At 39.8% G+C, this 20,119-nt stretch overlaps 1 long non-coding RNA gene across 1 annotated transcript in view; it reads left to right on the top strand.

Moving 5' to 3' along the window:
* Positions 1-2,121, top strand: part of LOC111560153 — a 36,706-nt gene extending 34,585 nt beyond the window's left edge. The window contains exon 3 of the long non-coding RNA XR_002741802.2: positions 2,022-2,121. This is a non-coding gene — a long non-coding RNA (uncharacterized LOC111560153). The remainder of the gene's footprint in view (positions 1-2,021) is intronic.
* Positions 2,122-20,119: the final 17,998 nt, after the last annotated feature.

Here is a 20,119-nt window from a genome sequence, read left to right as displayed (position 1 = left end):
GTAGGTCCCAAGTTTTAAAGAGAGGGCAACTTCCTCCCTTTACTTCTTAGAAATCACTGTTTTCCTTCCTGGGGATTATTTGTAGTGTGGTCTGCCAGATCCCCTGCCTTTGTACCTGCCCCCCCCCGGCCACACACACACACAATGGACTAATACCCAAGCTCAGGAAACAACTTCAGTCCCCTACTGTCAGCTCTGGGGCTAACCCTGTGCCTGACTGTGGGGAATTTCTAAAGCCTCTGTCAGTAGATCCAGTGAGTCCTGATCATCAAGTCTGCCATGTTGCTGCGTGTTCTTGACCGTTGGTAGTTCTAGAGGCTGAGCTCCTCGCCCTCACCTAGTACTCAGTTCCAGAGTCTCTTGACTCTTCTCAGTTTATTTTTGTAGCCTGACAAGTGACTGTCCCTTTCAACCAGTCCTGCGGCTGCCAGACACTATTGCTGGTCTGTTTGGGTTTCATGTATTATCCACTCCCTGCTGCCATGCATCAGTGGTCTGCGCAACACCCACCTATGACTTCTTTTCTGGACATCTGAGGTGCTAATCACCGCCCGGGCCATTGCCAGCCAACTCTCCTCCAGGCAGGTGATGTTCTCTCTGCTCGTGGATCTCTTTCCTCCCAGCATCTGTCTGTGCCCCATGAGCGTGTCTAGACTTCAGGGGCAGACCCCTCCTGGACTGTCCTGTCCCACCCACCCCCTCCCTAAGCCCCTATTCTGGTAGAGAAGATGTGGAATTCAGATACTTCCCAGCAGGACAGCTCCATGGAGGTGGGAGCAGGGGGAACCTCATTTTGCACCTGTTCCACTATATTAAATTTTAGTTATTATGAAAAAAAAATCTGATTTTGCTCAATCATATTAGACTCTGAATTGTTATGGAAAAATATGTGATTTTTCATGTTCTCATTTTACATCCCCCCCCCCCAATATATAATATCATTAAATTCCTCGTCACAAATGGCTCTTCTATAGCTCACTAGCCACGAGGTTTTGTTCCCTCGTAAAACTATATCAGACAGATTTGAGAATCTGAACCTATGCTGGAAAGCTCGTGTCAGTCTGAGCATATGAGGAGAGGGTTCAGGAACATTTTCTTCCAGCCCTCCTCAGACAGCAGCCGGAAAGTCTTCAACACATTCTCTCTACAGCTTTGTGACTCATTTCCTCACTTGTAACACAGAAATACGAACATGCTGCCAACCAACCATAAAAGAGTGTTATGAAAATTCCAGTCATAGAGTAATTAAAACTTTATTTCATATATGATTTTGACATTATATATTTATTTATTTATAATGCAATACTCTTGGGTTTGAGTATCTTCTATTATTTCTGGCTCTGCTTGCTGTGACTAGAAGCTGTGAACGCTATAGACTGGATGGAAAATCACTCCCTGCACAGCACCCTGGGCTGCAGTGTCCATAAAACGCAATGTGCTGGCTCAAGAAATTGCATGATTTCATAACCAACCTGTGATCCTCGTTGCCCCCCTTCACATCTGAAAGCACACTGGCACAGAGGGGAGAAAAGTCTCTTTTTTTTCACATCTTTTCATCTCCCAGGTCCTTTTCTAGGACTTCTAGTTACAAAGAGATTTATTTCTCCCTGGGAGTATTATCGCTTCTGGAAGCATCTTACATGGTCACAGAGTGCAGCCTCTCTCGTAATGCAGAAACCCCACCTACAAAACTGATAGATGAATTCATTAATCCATGCTCTGAGTGCTTACTGTGTGCTAGACACTGTGCCTCGCTCATTGGCAACCCCCCGAGAAGAAGATTCAAGTGCGAGTAGTTTATTTGAGAGAGGAAGATGCCAGAAAATACAGGACATGGTCAATGTGTGACAGGGTAGGGGAGGAAGGCAACAAAGCATCCAATTCCAAGCAACTTACCACCGTGGGCAAATAGAGCTCAGTACCACTGGGGAACATGAAAACCATGGCTCAGAAATAACCCACCCAAGGGGCCAGGGAGCTGGGGTACTTATTCACCAGTTCTCTCTTTGTCACTGTCTCAGGGTGCTTCCAGGCGATTAATTGTCCAACACTTCAACTTCCCTGGGCATACTTCCCAAGGCCAAAAAAAGCCTTCAAGCAGATATTTTGGGGAGTCAGTGGTAAGTAGCCTTTGACTTTGGAAATGAATGCCAAGGGGTTTGGCATGGGGAACACCAATTGTTTCTGCTGCATACACAAAGACAGAATGCCGATCCCCTCTTTGCCTCCCTACTTTGGACCTGAAGGAGGGAACAGGACATGCAGTCCTTGAACCCAGAAGTGTCCTAGGTAGGGAGGGCTGCAAGAGAATAGGGGGAAACACAGGAGTTGTGGAGGTGACCAGTCTGAGGCAACATGTGCAAGATCCGAGTCAAATTGTGGTGAGGCTGAGCGGTGAGAGGATCAACAGCTCTGGATGACATCAGGCCATGACTAGTGGCCAGGAGCCCAAAGGATGAGACTGGAATGATGGAAATTCTGGTCTTCCCAAGAGGGTCAGGCTGAAGTATGTGGCTGGCTGTGCCACATACTTTTCTCCACACGGGGAGAAAAACCTGATGCAGAGTGAAATCTTGGGCAAGGGGGTTGGAAGGAAGCAATTGAGGTGGACAGGGTTTCCAGAGCCTCCTCCTTCCCCAGGGAGAGCTAGTTGAAAATATGAGTGTCGGGGGAGCCAGGCAGCAGGGCCAGCAGGGCAGGCTAACCAGGGGCATGAAAAGTGCAAAACTGGACATCAGGGCTGTCACTGGGCCTGCACCGTTTCCTGCCGGCTCCCTAGGCCAATGCAGGGGATGCCAAGACTGGCCCAAGCCCACAGGCTTGGCCGTATCCAACAGGGCTGGGCTGTAAGTTCTTTTGGCTGGGACACATGTGAGGGCTTAATGTGTATAAAGTTCTGGGTGCTGGGTCGAGTTGGGGTGACTTTCAAGGTAAGGCAGCTTGGAACGAAGCACTCCAGTTTGGGGATGTTTTTCTCTGGGTTGGACTGAAATTTACCTCCTTTGAACTTTCCCCTGGTCCTTGTGTTCCCCTCTGGAATTCTTTGATCAGTCCCAAGAAAGTTTGTGTCAATATAGCATCTGGTCCATGGCAGCCGATAAAAACTCCCGTTTGGGTTTGGGCAGGTGCTTGTGCTTTGTGAGATATCAGGAAGGTTATGGCAAGAATGTGCCCGATATCCACCCTCGGTTTCAGCTAGCCTGTTCTATTCCAGATATTTCCAGGGAAAGCAACTCTGCTGTGGACACAGGTAGGGTCTGTTGCACTTTCCTTCCAAGCTCCTCATCCCCAGCCTTCTATGCCCCTTCTCAGGCTTACAATTCATGGCACCGCCTCAAACAGCAAGGTCTTTCTCCTTTCCTTTGGTCTGCCGTTACAAACCCACCACTGAGATTTCTCCCCATTGCGATGCTCATCCTCTCACAGAATTTTAAACACACTCAACATTCGTTCGAGTTATGTCTCATTGAAAGAAATGTATTTTGCTCCCCTATGAACCTGCCATGTGGATCCAGAAGGGCTTTAATTCATTTTATGTGAACGGAAACTTAAAGCATAAGGAATTTTTAGCCTGAAATGCTCTATATGTTAGGTGACAAAGCACAGTAACGACGTACAAAGCTGTCATCTCATTCAGCCCAAACCAAAAGCAAAACAAGCAAACAGAATTCCCATCGCTGTTTTGCTCAGAGCAGCATCTTTAAGAATGAGTAACAGCGATGCGCACATAATGGCAAGTCAGCCTGTGGTCACTGGCAAATTTGTACAAATGATACTCTGACATCCCAATTAGGATTTGAAACATTGCTCCTTTTAAAACTGACACAAACCTTTTATTGTTCACTCTGCTTTATAGTACCACTCAACTACAGACAGGAGACATTTGAATTACCTAGAAGTTACAGGAGGGAATTGGAAAGTTTGGCTAAAAGAGCTTCTCCCCTTTGAGCCAAACATTCTCTATATCATTTTAGTTGCATGTTTATGGATTTCTGAGAAATTAAAAATAATGTGCTCTTAGTACAGCAGGCACCCACACCAAAGAGAAGGAACAAGCCACACCAGAGACAGAAAAAGAGCAAGAATGAAAATTCCACAAAAAAGAACTCAGAGGGAGGGACAGGATTGTTTTTCCTGCCCAGTCAAGAAGGAGTCAGAAAAAAGGGGATTTTCTCAGTCTAGAGAATAATCTTTGTTTTCAGTTCACGGGTAGTTTTCCTCATTTCTCTTCATTTTACTAGAATTTCTCATCATGTTAAATATCTCAGCAGGGAATTTCCAGTCATAGTTTCCATTAACAATATAATTAAAAAAACTTCTACCTGGAGGATCACGTGGTAGCTCAGTTGGTTAAGGATCTGACTCTTGATTTCGGCTCAGGTCATAACCCCAGGGTCAGGGGATCGAACCCCACCACAGGCTCCACACTCAGCTTAAGATTTCTACCTGGAGAATTTACATACACATACATCTTCTCTAAGTTTAAGTATATGTATTATATAATATTTATATATTTATCTTTTATAATATATTTATCTTTTATATATTGTATATATTATAAATTATACATTTACAATATATATAATATATACACTATATATTATACAATATATATTTATATATAATATATATTTATATATTATATATTGTAAATATATAAACAGAAATGTATATATTTGGCAAATACTTTCTTTTTCCTTAATATTACTGATCCTGAATCTGTATGTTTAATGAGAATATATTTCTTTTACAAACAACCTTTCTTCGTTTTCCATTTTCATTGGGAACTCCATTTCCATTAATTTCACTCTACCAAAAAAGAAACCATTTTTAAGGTTAGGCTAAACATATTTTTTCTTTACTTTTGACGTCTTAATAACATACAAGTAGGTTATGTCCTACTTCCAGAAGGCAGCCTGTGCTCACTGAGGAATACACAGAAGGGAGTTGACTTTAAAAAAAGGCCCTCGTCCTTATCTATTTTCTGAAGTATTGAAAATATTAAAGCTAAAATCATTGCCTACACATGATTTTATTTCTTCCGGAGTTCATGGTGAAGCCTAACTCTTAAAGGAAAGGTAACGATGATTTGAAAGGAAAAACATGTTTTCCAAAACATAAACAGAGTGAACTATGGTAGATCTATAAATTAGGTCAAAAGAGAAGCATCTGTCGCTAATATTCCTTTAATGCCTATAGCAAACCTTTCCAAATTAAGTTTAGATTTTTAAAACTTGCTTTTTGAACATCTATGGATAGATAGAAGGGAAAGAGACCGGAATCTCAGCAAACTATTCCCGTTTCATAATTTTCCTCATTCTTTTTGAGAAAGGTGAGATTTTTCTTTGACCTTCACAACACAGTCTAATAAATCTTATTTAGATTTTCTAGAGCAGGAGTTTAGCAGGCAGAGAGGCCTGGAATGGAAGAATCGGGGAGGTTGCGGGAATGTTAATTGCATCTATTATCTCTAAATGCCTCCCAGGTATTACTTTCTTAATTCTTCCAAACAATCCTATAAGGCAGTTATTATTATCCCCATTTTACAGAGAAGGAAAAGTGAGTCTTACTGAGAGATTCAACAACTTGTTGAACATGGAACTGGGATTCAAGCAGAGATTTGCTTGTCTCTAAAGCTAAGGCACCAAATGACTCCCACGTAGGGTTGAACAAGCTGATGGAGATAAAGGTGGAGAATTTGATGAGAAAATTGGGCTAAAAATGGAACGTTTTCCTCAGAGGTGTTAATGAATGGATTTGGGAGTTAAAATTTGAAGTAGGTGTTAGGGTGAGAATTGCAGTAATTATTAGGGTAGGATTCAGTACAGGGCTGGCATTGGATTTTATGGGGTTTCGAGGGGAGGATGGCCCCTGTATTTGAGGTTAAGGTGGAGGTTAGCTTCAGAGTGAAATTTGCATTCAGCACTGGGAAGGAATTGGAACACGGCACTATCACCTAAACTTCTCTAATGACAAGAATCATCTGGGCAATTGTTGAAACTACAAATTCCTGGTTTATATATTAGACCTTCTCAGACCTGTCTCTCTGTCTCCCAGAGGAAATGATACTGCTTACAAAGGAACCCACTGGAGTCCAATTATCAGAAAAGCAGAGAAACACTGGGCACTGGTCAGTTCTGGCTTCCCATTGGAATCATTTGGAGGAGGATGGCTGGCTGGCTCAGTTGGTAGAGCACACAATTCTTCACCTCGGGGTTGTGAGTTGGAGCTTCACGTTGGGTGTAGGGATTACTTAAAAATAAAATCTTTTTAAAAAATGTAAAAAGGATCACTTGAAAAGCTCTTTATAAATACTAATGCCTGGGCTCCACCCTTCAATTAAATCATAATCTGAGGCAAGGGTAGGGTAGAGGAGGGTGGATTATTATGCTTAAAAAGTTTCCCAAGTGATGCCAATGAGAGGAGTCTGGCTGGCTCCCTCAGGATAGCATTCGACCCTTGATCTTGGGGTCATGAATTTGAGCCCCATGTGGGGTGTAGCGATTACCTAAATAAACAAAACTTAAAAAAAAAAGTCAGGGTTGACATCACAGATGCACAGTTTAGAGATGAAAATAGATACTTCTCTTTTCTGGATTCATGAAGCTCTTCAATTTTACATGGCAATTTTTTTACACTATTTTTATGGCAATTTTTATACACTATTTCACTATTTGATTTGTAAATATTTGTATATTGATTTTTTATAACAGCATTGTAGCCTTGAAGGGCAGACATTATTAACTTTATCACCCACATACTTAGCACTGTGATATTGAATAAATATGTATTTGCTCTGTGCATACAGGCATTCAAAGGATATCCCTGGCAACTCTGTTCAAGGACAAGAAATATAGACCATGGATACTACATGCAGATTCACCCAACAGGGACTTCCCTCTCTATTTGTTTTAGGAATCAACAAGAGTCACATTAATGCCTAGCAGTTTGTTCCCTGATGGAGTCTGGGGAGTCCTGGTCCTCCAGGTCGTTATCTTACCTACAAGCCATTCCTGGCACTGGCCCTTTCTGAGTAACTCCTGCCTAAGCTTCCCCTGAATCCAGGCTGGGCCTTCGTGGTTGCAAGCTTAGTAGAATGTGGCATTTGGGTACTTCCAGTGCTAGGTCATGAGAATTCTTGTAGCTACCTTCTGGAGCTCTGGGAGCATTCATGGAGCCCTGAAATGCCATGTATGAAGCCCAACTACCCTGAGACCACCATGCTGGAGAGAACACAGGGAGAGTCCCTGAAATAACATGAAGAGACAACCTGGCCAGCCGCCAAAGCATCTCTAGACAAGAAGGATGTCAAAAGATTTAAGGCCCACCTCCTTAATTTGCCAAAGCACATCATTTCAAAAATGTTACTCCATGCCTCATCTATAAAATAAGGAAAAATAAAAACTAAGTTATTGATAACAAAATAACATGTATTTTAATGTTTAATGCCTTAGGCAAAGCACGAAATGCTTGAGGCAGAGCACAAAACTACAAATGCAGGCATGTGATGCTGGCAGTGCAAATGCCATGGGTAGGATGGCCTTTGGTGACATTTGGAGAGCATAAACATGGTTTCATAAAGTTCGAAACAAAATCAAATACACCATCTCTTGATTTTACATTTAGGTGCATTCCTCAAAAATTCAGTATGTATTTAAAACGGTATAAAAACTGTCTTGTGTTTAGGAGTTCTGGTCCTGGGTAAATGGGAGCAGATGGAATGGGAAAGACCAGAATTTGAACTACGACCAAACTACCAGTGAGTTTCCCATTTTTGCCCCTTCCAGTACTCCTCCTACCTGGACTCAAGGTAGTCTGAAATGTGGGGGTGGGCCCTGGAAAGAGCTCCAAGAAAATCTAGTTCTGGCTGAAGCAAATAGAAGGGGGATTGTGAACAGTCAGAACTGGAGGGGAAAATACCCTGTTTTCCTTTTTTCCTTCTTTCGCCATTCTCTTGAGTCCCAGCACCCAGGCAATCCCAACCACAAAGCAGCAGTGTGTGGCTACAAGTATCTAAAACCTTAGTGTGGGAAACCCTTTCTCTTTTAATCAGAGAAGGTGTGATCCCACCACAGGGAGCAAATTTCCAATGCTTTCTCTCCCTTTGCCCTCCTGTCTCTTGGTCCTGCAGATAGGTACTGTTCTGAGAAGTGTGCAGCACAGGGGGATAACTAATGCCCCAGCTTCCAAAATGGAGGACTAAAAAAGGGAGCTGCAGGGAACTAGAAAGTACTAGCATCATGGCAGACAGGGAACACTTCAGGAAAGTTCCAGAACTACTGGGCTCACCTCTAGCTGCACATGCATGAATGTGACCTGAGACCTAAGAACTTTGAGAACTGAACTATGGGGTAGAAACCACTCAGGTCCCAGACTGGCCACTACGTGATGTACACGTAGGACAGATCCAAATAGCACAGCAAAGATTTTGAAAATGAAAACTGACATTGGAAAAACTACATGCAGAAAAAACAATGAAACAAAAAAGAGAGTTTATAAATAGACTCATACAAATATGGTCATTTGATTTTCAGCAAAGGAGGAAAGGCAAGTCAGTGGAGAAAAGTTCGTCTTCTTAGTAAGTAGTATTGGTTCAATTGGTCATCCAAATGCAAAAAAAAAAAAGAAAGAAAGAAAGAAAGAAAGAAAGAAAGAAAGAAAGAAAGAAAGAAAGAAAGAAAGAAAAGAAAAGCAAAGAAAGAAAGAAAGAGAGAAAGACTCAGCCTAAACCTCACAACTTATACAAAAATTAGCTCAAAATGGATTATAAATCTAAATATAAAACACAAAACTATGAAAATCCTAGAAGGGAACTTGTATAATGATCTTTGTGATTTGGAGTTAGGCAGAGTTCTTTTACATGACATTAAAAACATAATCCATTAAAGAAAAAGTTAGTAAATTAGACTTCATCAAAATTCTATGAATGACACTATTAAGAGATGAAAAGATAACCTACACAATTGGAAAAAATATTTTCTAATCACACATCCAATGAAGGACCTCTACCCAGAATATATAAAGAACTCTCAAAACTCAACAGTAAGAAAATGAAAAACCCAACTTACACATGCACAAAAGACTTGAACACTTCACTAAAGAGGATACATGCAGATAGCAAATAAGCATATGAAAACCTACATATGTTTTAAAACTATATACCCTCAAAAATCATGTTAATGTTAATTTAAAAAATAAGATTAAAAAATTACCTTGCTGTTTATATGGAAAATAGAGTTAGAGTCTGGGCTTAGATAATTACAAACCTTGCTGAGTGCTTTGGTTTGGTACAAACATTAACACCTATGTGGCACAGCTCTGAACCTAGCATCCCTGGCTCCTGACTTCAAAATGCCAATGGCAGCCCCAATCCTTCTGTCAAAATGTACAAACAAACTCAACACTCCATGATTTCCCAAAAAGCCCTTCAAGAGCTGGCATAGCTCCTGTTTAAACTTTTTAAAAAATGTTTATTTATCTTTGACAGCGAGAGAGAGAGAGAGAGAGAGAGAGAGAGAGAGAGAGAGAGAGAGAGAGAGAGACAGCGCGAGCATGAACGGGGGAGGATCACAGAGAGAGGGAGACACAGAATCCAAAGCAGGCTCCAGGCTCTGAGCTGTCAGCACAGAGCCCAACGCGGCTCAAACTCAGACCGCGAGATCATGACCTAAGTAGGCTCAACTGACTGAGCCACCCAGGTGCCCCTGGCATAGCTCCTCTTAAGAACAACTATCCTAGTCTCCCAGGGTCTTGCACATAAATAGTTACTAAGTTAGAAAACTGTTTCTTGAACTAAATCACGATAACCCTTTTTTTGGGTTACGTGCACTTTACCTGTAAAACACCCAGCTGAGGGGTTGGTACACAGTGAACTTTTAATAAATAGAAGTTGTAAAAGTTATAGCATTAGGAAACTGAGATGTCTTACAGGCAAATGGCATTGCTTAAAGAAGTAAACAGCATTTCAGGCCAACAGGAGCTAGTTTTGAAGAGGTGAGGAGGAGCAGGGGAAGGACTGTCCCACCTCTCTGCAAAATCCATTACCACCTCCTGTAGGGCTGGTTGTACATCTTTTTTTTCTCTTCATTTCTGGAAGTGGCTAGAATCTATTACATACCAGCTTCAAAGGTCAACGAATGCTTGATGAACTGCAGATAATTGAGTATTGAAAGGACTAGGTCCCAGGGTTGATTTTAACCAAGTGTGTTTAAAGAGATAAAACTAAAGTATTTCTCTCTTTAACAAGTTCACTATAATAGCAACCCCAAATGAAGAAATCACAACCCTGTAAGTGAATAATGATAATGTATATGTAAAATACACATTTATTTGTATTTATATTTGTTACACACAATTATTTGTAATTGTATCTTGGACTCAAGCAGCACTTTTATTAGTTAATTGGTTAATTAGTAAGTGTTTTATGGAAGACTACATACCTTCTCTATTTACAAGATGGAGCACTCCCTGAACAACTGAATGTGGGTATGGTAAAATATTCTACTACCGGATCCCCTAAAGGACCTTCAATTCATTCATATCACTCATCATGCTTTGAAAAGGGCACACTAGACCCAAACAGCAATAGGATCTACAGAATTGCACATTCCCCCACCTTAATATTTTTATAACTCTGAAATGCAAATCTGTCTTAAAATTATTGACAAAGTGTTCACAGTGATGGTCATTATCTTCAAATACATGACATTGGTCATTTCTAGTTGAACAACTGGACAACTGAAATCCATGATATTTAGTCAGTAAGCCATTTAAGGTCCAACTTCAGGGAGAATATGAGTCCTGCTATTATCAGAAAACATTCATGATACCAGATCCTATCAAGAAAGTGTCAGCAAGTGAAGTCCAATTTATGAAATTTTCCTTATATGTATCACACTTTTGATGTCAAGTATGTGAACTCTGTGCCCAGTCTTAGATCCCAAAGATTTTCTCTCATGTTTTTTTCTAAGCTTTTAATAGTTTTATGTTTTACATTTATGTCTTTGATTCATTTTGAGTTAATTTTAGATAAGGTATGAGACTGAGAACGAGGTTCACTTTTGATGGTGTCCAACTTCTTGCTCCAGTACTGTTTGTTGAAAAGACTATCTTTCCATTGAATTGCTTTTGCACTTCTGTCAAAAATCAGTCGGGCATGTTTGTGTGGGCCTATTTCTGGGTTGATTCCATTTCACTGATCTTTTTGTCTCTCTTCCCCCAGTTCTACACAGTCTCAATTACTATATCGTGCTGCTATGTAAGTCTAAAAGTTGGGTAGGCTGATTCCTCCCGTTTTATTCCTCTTTTTTCAAAATAGTTTTAGTTATTCTGGTTTCCTTCCATTTCTTTTTCTTTTCTTTTTCTTTTTTTTTAATTTATTTATTTAGAGAGAACGAGCACGTACATGAGCAGGGGAGGGGCAGAAAGAGAGAGAGAGAGAGAGAGAGAGAGAGAGAGAGAATCCCAGGTAGGCTTGGTGCTATCAGCACAGAGCTTGACACAGGATTTGATTTCATGAGCCGTGAGATCATGACCTGAGCTGAAATCAACAGTTGGATGCTTAATTGACTGAGTCACCCAGGCACCCCTCCCTTGCATTTCTATTTAAATTCTAAAATAATCTCATCTATAGGTACAAAAACTCTTGCTGGTTTTTTTAATAGGAATTTTATTAGCCATATATATCAATTTGGGGAGAACTGACATCTTTACTATGTTTGGTCTTCTATTCTATAAACACATTTATTTAGATAGGTGGTTTCTTTCACCAGCATTGTGTAGTCTTCAGCATAAACCTGCACATGTCCTACTAGATTTATATTTAAGTGTTATATCTTTTTCGGGCAATTGTAAATAGTTCTGTATTTTAGTTTTGGTATCTATGTTTTCATTGCAGGTATACAGCAATACAAATGATTTTGTATATTTATCTTGCATTCTGAGACCTTACCAAACTTACTTATTCTAAGAGTATATTTGTAGGTTCCTTGTGATTTTATATGAAGACAATTATGAAATACAAAGCAGGCAGGGATAGTTTTGTTTCTTCCTTTTTCATTTATATGACTTTTATTTCCTTTTCTTGCCTTATTGCACTGGCCGAGAGCAACCAGAACCATGTTGAATGAAGTGCTAAGAGTAGGCATCCTTGCCTTGTTCCCAACTTTATAAAGACAACATTCAGTCTTCTACGTATAATGTTAGCAGTAGCTTTTTTGTAGATGCTCTTCATCAAGTTGAGGAAGCTCCCTTATATTTATATTTTTCTGAGAGGTTTTTTTTTTTTTTAATCATGAATAAGTGTTGACTTTGCCACTTTTTTTTTGTATCAGTTGGTACTATCATGTGATTTTTCTTTTATTATGTTAATATGACAGATTACAGTGATCAATTTTTGGATATTGAACCAGTCTTGTACCCTTGGAATAGACCTCAATTTGTCATGGTGTCTCTGGTTCTCTTTACTGATATTTTTAAAGATTTCTTACATCTGTATTAATTAGGAATAGTGGTCTGTAATTTTTTTTTTTTTTTTTTGGCAATGTGTTTATCCATCCAATGTGTTTATCCATTGGCTATGCCAATACCACATAGCCTTGTTTACTGTAACTTTGTAGTAGTGTGTTTTGAAATTGGGAAATATGAATCTTCCTGCTTTGTTGTTTTCAAGATTATTTTGGTTATTCTGGAGCCCTTGAATTTCCATATGAGTTTAGGGTTAGCTTGTCAATTTCTGCAAAAGCAGTAGCTGTAATTTAGGTTACATTAATTTAGATGAAATTAGATTTGAAATCTGTACTGCCACGTGTGTTTGTACAGCCTGTAAACTTGGAATGGATTTTATGTTTTCAAATTTTTAAAAAGAAAAGTAGTATTTCACATCAAATGAAAATTATATAAAATTCAAATATCTGAGTACATAAATAAAGTTTTGCTGGAATACAGCCATGCTCACTAATTTACATATTGTCTATGGCAGTTTTAGCAATACAATGTCAAAGTTACAGCAGAGACTGTGTGGCCTACAAAGCCTAAAACACTTACTACCTGGTCCTTCACAAAAAAATCTGGGGGACTCCTGCTTTAGACTACAGCAAAGACTGAGCAGTAATTATTGCCTTAAGGTTCCACAAAAACTGAGGCCTAGGACTATGACCATGGGCTGGGATTTCCTATTTCCAAGCCTTTTTGTTGAAATAGGTCTACACCTGATGGAACTTGGTCTTTAATTTTTTTTGCCTACTGTGGTATGTAAATATAGAAAGTGAAAGATCAAGCCCATAGGCAGAAAGGAAAGAAAAAGAAAGGAGGAAGGAAGGAAGGAAGGAAGGAAGGAAGGAAGGAAGGAAGGAAGAAAAGATGAACCTTGAGGCATCAATAGAGCAGTATGGAATTCAAATATTGGAGGCGGAGGGATCTTAGCAATCCTCTCCTTTTTACAGTTGAGGATAATGTGACTCAGGAAGCCTTCCCCCAAGTTGTATAGTGTTTGATTCCTGCTACTTCACATTAGCAAAAGGCAGTGTGCTCATTTTTCTCCAGAAAGTGTTCAGAGCATCGGCTTAGGAGGCCTGTGGAAGCTAGGGAGAGAATAATGTTCTTCCATGAGCAGACTGCCTTTTGAAACTATCATTCCTGGCATTGAAAGTGTAATTCTATTTTTCATATGCGGAAAGCTGTAATTATGAGGCATTGATAATGCACCTGACGGCTTGGCTGTCACCACATTTTAAAGCCCGGAGGCTGCTGAATCTTCAGTTTATTCTTGTGATTTCAGAGACATGTGAGGAGCAAAGAGTAGTCAAAGAATAGAGATACAATGCAGGGCATTTGAAGTTGTATTGTTATTTTCATTGGTCAAAACATACTCTTTCTTTGCGTGAACTGAAGGGCATGGCCCATGGTTGGATTTTCACTGACTACCACACACTGCATCACACAGACATCACCGCGGCTGCTCGGGGTCAGCGTGGACCTGAGCTGAGACTCGCCACACTGACAGGATGAGAGAAATTCGGCAGTTGCCAAAAGAGGGCCTGAGGAGGAGAAACATTTCCATCAGGCTAATGAAACCTGTCAGCGACAGCAGGGATCCAGAGCATGATCTCCCAGAATGCAAGAGGAGTGGAAAAGCAGCCAGCAAGAGAAGGAGGGGGAGGGATAGGAAGAAACAAAGAATTCCTCATCACACCCAATTCTAGCAGGAGGAACTGGAGTCTGATAGGAGGCTGTCACGAAACAAGATAAATTCAACTGTGGCACAACAATTGGCAAACTGCTGACTTTGTTCTCTGGACATTACTTCTAGAAGCACCTTCTATTGGGACTGGTGGCAGAAGAGGGTTTGCCTAAGCTTCAGGGCCCCTCTGCGCACTGCCCCTTCCAAGGCCTTGGGAAGGTCCTAGCATCGTGCTCATCTGGTCTTAAGTTTTTACAAAACTTGTGCAAGTAGGATACTTAACTGCAGCCCGTTAAGCCCACTTATGTCTTTCCACCTCGGCTTCCTTTGCGGGTCGTTTTGGGATTTGCTAAGGGAATGTTGAGTTGGGGATACACCATATTAACTTCAATTTAGAAAGATGTTTTAGGGGCATCTGGGTGGCTCAGGTGGTTCAGCATCTGACTCTTGATTTCAGCTCAGGTCATAATCTCATGGTTTATGGGTTTGGGCCGCTTGGGATTCTTTCTCTTTCTCTGACTCACCCCCATTCACGCATACTCCCTCTCAAAATAAATAAATAAACAACAACAACAACAAAAGAAAGATGTTTTAGAACATTTCAATAAAAACACACGAGCAACTATAAACTATTTAGATGTATATAAAGGGTAGCTTATTTTATGTTCCTTAAACTAATTTATTTAAAAAATGAGAAAAATTTCAGCTAAAAATTAATGGAATATGAACCTAAACAGTTAAGATGAGTGATTAAGTCAATAGAAGTTATTCTGACATTGAGAAGGAAAGCTTAACACAAAACGTTCAGATCGTATTGAATCCAGTCATTCGCTATGAGGAGGGGACATTCTATCAAGAGAAATAAATGGCACTTGGATTGTTTGGAAATCGGATTAATGAAGAGCTGTGAATTATATGAACTCATTAGAAAAGAATTGTAAATTTTTATGGATCAAACATGAAATTTTGACATTGATAAGGAGGAGAGCATACTCTTAATACTCCAATATAATGAGGTCACCAATGACAGGCCGGCTATTGAAGATTGTCAGTTCAAAGACATTGACACAGAAAAACCCCTCAAAATACCCTGAGATCTTATAGAGTATATATGGAAGAAACTCATCAGTGCTTCCTCCAAATCTGATGAGATCCAAGAGAGTTCTAAGATGTGACTAACAACTAATTGCAAAGTTGAAAAGGACTTCTCTAAATCATCAAGGATAAACGGATTTCAATGAAGGATGCTTAAGAGAAGACTGAATTTTCCTTCTGTCCTCACTATAAAATATATCACAAAATCATTGTCTTTTGAAGACACTATCAGAGTGTATGCTGACAAAAGCGTAGGAAAAAAAAAGCATTCTAGAGACGCAGGAGGAAGTTAATTAAGTTGAAACGTTGTTATTTTTCTGAATTTTGTGGTGTTTGTGGTACTTAGTATCTTTAAAAATTATAATCTGTGTGATTTTTCTGCTACTAAATATCCATGTTTGTGCCCAATATATTTATCATTTTGTATTCTTTTTCTAAAAAAGTACTTCTTGAAATTCTGTAAGCTTTACACACACACACACACACACACACACACACACACACACACACAAATTGTGGCAACATATACATAACATAAAATGTACCATCTTAAACATTTAAAACACACAGGTCAGTGGCATTAAGTGCAGTCACACTATTGTACACCATCACCACCATCCATCTCCAGAACTCTTCTCATCTTTCCAAACTGAAACTCTGTACTTGTTCAACGCTTACTCAACAATTACTTGTTAATTCCTTACTCTTCACTTCAGTTCCTGGCAACTACCATCCTACTTTCTGTTTCTGTGAATTTGACCACTCTACACATCTCATAAAGTGGAATTATACAATACTTGCCTTCTTTGAGTGGTTCATTTAACATAATGTCCTCAAGGTTTATTCATGTTACCTGTGTCAGAATTTCCTTCTTTCTTAAAGGCTGAATATTCTGTTGTGTGGATATAGCACATTCTGTTTATCCATTCGTCTATCACTGGACCTTTGAGTTGTTTCCACCTTTTGGCTATCGTGAATAATTCTGCTATGAACTTCAGGGTACAAATACCACTTTGAAACCCTGTTTTCAATTCTTTTGGATATTTACCCAGAGGTGGAGTTGACGGATCATAGGGTAGTTCTATTTTTAATTTTTCAAGATCTCAGATTTGTGGTTTCTTGTTTATTTCCATTTTAGAATTTACTTTATAGACATACATTTATCTATCCTATTAGTCAAGAGGATCTATTCTGCGCATGTATTTATTCTTCCCTGTGCTGGAAGACTTTTAAAATCCATTTGTGTAACGTCTGGCTGACATGAAAGCTAGTACAGCTGGTACCACACCTGTTGCTAAAACATTGAACATTGTCTTCTCTGGCCATTGCATGGTAATTCTGAGCATCTCCCTACGCCCTGGGATCATTTAAAGGTTAATGGCGGATGGTGAAGGGGGCCTCCAGGACTGTGCTTAGAAGGGTCCCTGGACTCTGAAATTCTTTTTGAACAGAGGCTCCACACTTTCATTTTCCACTGGGCTCTGCAAATTATGTAGCCAGTCCTCAACAGAATCATTGCCCTTTTAGACACCGAGGCTTTTTCCCAAGTGAAAAGGGGATTCTGCCTTAAGGTTTCCTCCGGGTGCAATGCAGGGGGTGCCACACCAGATTCCCTTGGGTTTTGCTCTTCCGCTATTTACCCTGGCTCATGTTCTTCTGGAGCCCAAGCCTGAAAAAGGGATTTAGAGATCAACATTTTTCTTCAGTGAGAAGTGGTGTACTTTTAAGAGACATATCCTTTTCTAAGTTCAATTTTCCCCGACTGTCACTTATTTTGTTGTTGAAGATGTCTCCCCATCTGTTTAAACTCTGCATTTTTATTCTTACTATGTTTTTTAAAAATTGTGTAAATTGTGCCAAATCAATCTTTTTCAAAGGAAACTGGCTTTTGGATCCTATTTCAGCTGGTCAATTCAGGTGGACTCTTAAAACTTATGCAGAATTCCTGCCTGATTTCTGCTGTATTGGTTCATTGAAAAGCCATACCTACAATGGAAATAACTGAGGACAGAATTCTAGTTACTTCCTCAGATATAGCCTTTGATACCCAAGTCCTGTTTTACCCTGTCTGAAGAGATAAGAAGTTACTTAGCGATACATCCCTATTTGTGTAGATACACTTCATCTGTGACGTGAACTTTAACTTACTCATCTTGCAGGAATATTATGGGAATTCATTTGATAAGATCAGAATGGCTTCAACAGCAGCACTTTTAATCCAAACTAATGGTTATGCATTTACTGTTATTATATATGGTCATTATGTGATTATATCTACAATAGCAAGTTGTTGATATTCGATGACATTAAAGACAGTTGCACTCAACATCAGTCACCAACTCTCTTTTATTTTAAATTCTTTTTCTTTTTTTTAATGTTTATTCATTTTTGAGAGAGAGAGAGAGAGAGACAGAGTGCAAACGGGGGTGGGGTGGGGCAGAGAGCGAGGGAGACACAGAATCTGAAGCAGGCTCCAGGCTCTGAGCTGTCAGCACAGAGCCCACTGTGGGGCTCGAACTCACTGGCTGCAGGGCTCGAACTCAGGAGCCGTGAGATCATGACCTGGGCTGAAGTCAGGCGCTTAACCAACTGAGCCACTTAGGTGGCCACCAACTCTCTTTTATTAAATGATGACACGACCAGCTTAAGTTTTGAAACACAAACCCTACAAAGGATATTAATTGTATCCTGGTCTACACGTTACAGACCAAAAAATGAAATGAACAGACAAACAATTTGCTCTTTTGATTTCACTTAATCTTTGTAGATTATCCAACAATGTTTACAAATAAAAGCAAAACTGCCGGTGGTGAGCAGTTAAAAGAGGACAAAAATCTGCGGATGATTCAAAGAGAAAAAGAGAGAGAAGTTGGTGATGCAAATATCTCCTTAGCCTTGGGATAGGTAGTTTCATTTCACCATCTAGACCCTCTTTGTGTGTAAAGTAAACTGCTCTGGCAAGTTCTTGAAACATTCATAATTATCAGCTAATAATAGTTGATCATTTAGTCCCTCTATTGCTTTAAATTTTTTTTTTATTTTTTTTGAGAGAGAGACAGACCAAATGGGGGAGGGGCAGAGGGAGAATCCCAAGCAGGCTCCACGCTGTCAGCACAGAGCCCAGTGTGGGGCTCGAACTCACGAACTGTGAGATCATGACCTGAGCTGAAACCAAGAGTCGGACGCTTAAGCGACTGAGCCACCCAGGTGCCCCATAATTACTTGGTACTTGCCCTTATCAAAGTATTCTACCTTTTCCTTATTCGACTTCCATACTGACTGTCTCCTGCACTAGAATATAAGCTCCACAAGGGCAGAAATTTCAATCTGAAAAAAATCGTGTTATATATTCAGTGCTTAGAATTGTACCTAGCCCATAGTAGATGCTCAATAAATATTGTTGACTGAATAAATTTGTGTCAATTAACAAAAGATGAGGATAAATGTAAAGTGCTCTAGAAATAGTTGTTTCCTAATGATATGTCTAATTATCATGTTAAGACTATTCCATACACACGACAATAAAAAGAGTAAACAATTTGTATTTTGGTGTAAGAAAACGACAGATCATTCTAAATGATCTAAGCAGTATTTCAATGACTGAGAAGACTAAAAAGTCAAAATAGGATAAAAGGAAAAAATATGAACCAAGAAATCCCACATGGTTGCCCCTTTCTCTAACCCAGATCAATGACTTGAAAAAACAATCTACATAAGTTAATACAATAGAATTATTTTACTAACAATTCCTTATATTTTCATTCTGTATTATAGCTCAACTATTCCTTCGTCTTTAATGACAAATTTTCATTTATTCAAAAGGGATGTTGATGCAGCTGGATATTTTTTTCTCTGTTTGTTGGGTGGCAGAAATATTGAGGTTGGGGTGTCAAGGTAAGTGAGGAGAAAATGCTGGTTACCACTTCCAGCAGCCTGCAGTTTTTGCGGGGAGGAGGACAGGCGAGGACAAGAAGTTCGGTTGTGACACTGAGAGCTAAGTCAGTGTTTTACTCCATACTCTCACAGTGCTACATAACGGGGAAGAATTTGTGGGTTCAGAATTTTATAAAGAGAAACTACGGGAGGTGCCAGAGCTGTTACTGGGTCTACTGTTCGGGAAACTACCATGTTGAATGACACCACTTTACAATAAGTGTGGTTTAAACATTTAAAAATACAAGTGGTAATGCTCGCTTCGGCAGCACATATACTAAAAATACAAGTGGTGGGCTGGCTCGATTGGTGAAGCGTGTGACTCTTGATCTTGGGGTTGTGAGTTTGAGCCCCAAGTTTGGAATAGAGATTACTTAAAAATAAAATTAAAACAAAAAACAAGTGCTAAGATAAAAATATTTGGTCACATTTTCTTTTGGAACAACACCACTGTACTTACCATAGTTACTGGGGTCACGGGATGCAATCAGCTGAATACAAAAATAGTAAAACCTTGGTTTGCAAGCATAATTAATTTCGGAAACATGCTTGTAATCCAAAGCACTTGTATACCAAAGTGGATTTCCCCATAAAAAATAATGGAAACTCAGATGATTCGTTCCATAACCCAAAAGTATTCACATAAAAATGATGACAGAGGTGCCTGGGGTGGCTCATGGGTTAAGTGTCCAACTTTAGCTCAGGTCCTCATCTTGCCATTTGTGGGTTTGAGCCCTGCATCGGGCTCTGTGCTGACAGCTCAGAGCCTGGAGCCTGCTTCAGATTCTGTCTCCCTCTCTCTCTGCCCCTCCCCTGCTCACACTCTGTCTCTCTCTCTCTCTCAAAAATAAATAAACATTATATTTTGTATTTTCTTTATTATTTGTATTTGCATTATATTACAGTATTGTA

Source organism: Felis catus, chromosome A1, assembly GCF_018350175.1.
Source record: "Felis catus isolate Fca126 chromosome A1, F.catus_Fca126_mat1.0, whole genome shotgun sequence".
Lineage (NCBI taxonomy): Eukaryota > Metazoa > Chordata > Mammalia > Carnivora > Felidae > Felis > Felis catus.
This window is presented reverse-complemented; position numbering and strand designations above follow the sequence as displayed.